The sequence below is a fragment of the Peromyscus eremicus genome, chromosome 6 (genome assembly GCF_949786415.1).
Source record: "Peromyscus eremicus chromosome 6, PerEre_H2_v1, whole genome shotgun sequence".
Taxonomy (NCBI): domain Eukaryota; kingdom Metazoa; phylum Chordata; class Mammalia; order Rodentia; family Cricetidae; genus Peromyscus; species Peromyscus eremicus.
In genome coordinates this window covers 27836882-27838740 of record NC_081421.1, presented here as the reverse complement: position 1 = coordinate 27838740, position 1859 = coordinate 27836882, and the positions used below count along the sequence as shown (strand labels likewise).

Below are 1859 nucleotides of genomic sequence, written 5' to 3'. Positions count from 1 at the left end.
TTATAGTGCTAATTTTAAATAGTTGGAGATAGTGATCTTGTTCTCCTTTTGTGTGCCCTTATCTACAGCAGACATACTGAGGATGCCCTTGGCATCAATGTTAACAGTGACTTCAATCTGAGAAATACCACGGGATACACTAGGTATGCCTGTGAGTCCAAATTCTCCAAGCAGGTTGTTGTCCTCGGGCATGGCTCTTCCACCTTCATACACCTGAATGAGCACACTTGGCTGTTTGTTGGAGCGGGAGGTGAAGGTCTGTGTCTGCTTGGTAGGGATGGCAGGATTGTGCTAGATAGAGACAGTTATGACACCACCAGCCATTTCAATACAAAGGGGAGGGGAGTCACACCCAAGAGCAGCAAATCCGGAGTGTTCTCAGGCTTGTCTCCAGATAGAATGACCTCCTGGACAGCTGCACCGTAAGCAACAGCTTCATCAGGGCTAATGCTCATAGTCGGTTCTTTTACACTGAAGCAGTCTTGGAGAGGCTTCTGAATCTTGGGGATTCTGGTAGAACCGCCCACCAGGACAATATCATGGATCTTTGACTTGTCTAGTTTGGCACCTTGAAGGCCTTTTCTACAGGACCCATGGTGCCATGGAGTAGGTTCAAAGTCAATTCTTCAAACCCAGCGTGGGTAATGGAGGTATAGAAGTCAATTCCCTCACAGAGAGACTCAACCTCAGTACTGGCCTGGGTGCTGGAGAAGAGGGTACACTTAGCCATGCACACGCAGTGTGCAGATGAGGGGCAGCTCTCTGATCTCACTGATGTCCTTCTTGTGCTTCTGTTTAAACTCAGCAATAAAATGGTTGACCATTTTGTTGTGTCTTCTCCACTCAAGTCTATATTTCCATCTGTAAGTTTGACTTCAAACATTCCATCCTTAACAGTGAGGACTGACACATCAAACATACCACCCCCAAAGGAAAGGCCAGCACCTTCTTCTCAGCTCCAACCTTCCTGTGGGAGCTACAATCAATAGCAGCAGCAGCCGGTTCATTGATAATTCTAAGCACATTAAGGCCAGCAGTAGTTCATCATCTTTAGTTGTCCATCATTGAGAGTCACTGAAGTCAGCCTGTATGGTGACCACAGCCGTGGTAACAGGCTTCCCGGGATAGGTTTCTGTGATTTCCTTTATCTTTGTGATCTTTGTCAGAACCAGAGAGGACACCTCCTCCGGGAAGAAACACCTTGTCTCCCTTTTGTACTCTACTTGGACCTTGGGCCTGCTTGCATCAATCACCATCATAAAAAGCCAGTGCTTTATGTCAGACTGAATAGCAGCAGCATCAAACCTACATTCAATAGACATTTGCCATCAAAAACTGTGTTGGGGGGGTTCACTGAAACCTTATTTTTCACAGCACCCTCAGTTAATCATTCTTTATCTGTAAAAGCAATCACATTTGGTATGATTCAGTTACTCTGGCCATTGGCAATCATTTCCATCTTTCTCTGCTGGAAGACACCCACACAGGAGCAGGTGGTGCCGTGATCCATGGCAACTGCAGGTCCCTCAGACACAGTTCCTTGCATGTAGGCTTAGCTGTGCTGGTGATGAGACCATACACATCCCCAGAAGCTGCCACCATGTTTAATGAGCCCTGACAATATTTTGAAAGCTGCATGCATGTAACATGACTTTGGAGAGGTCTCTATAATATTCTCACTATTATAATCCCTCTTCTAGGAATGTGTATTCAAAATGGCTGAAATGCAACGAAACAGGGAATGGGAAACCCAAGGCTTCACTGAAGGGAAGCTGCTCATTAATCAGTATCATGTTTGTGTATGTGCACCATGGTATTCTACAGTGCAAAGACTTTTCTTCTGAACTTCATATAGCAGG

General features: G+C 45.6%; 1 pseudogene; it reads right to left on the bottom strand.

The window, feature by feature from the left end:
- LOC131912841 (heat shock cognate 71 kDa protein-like) lies at positions 1-1546 on the bottom strand (annotated as a pseudogene).
- Between the last annotated feature and the right edge of the window lie 313 nt (positions 1547-1859).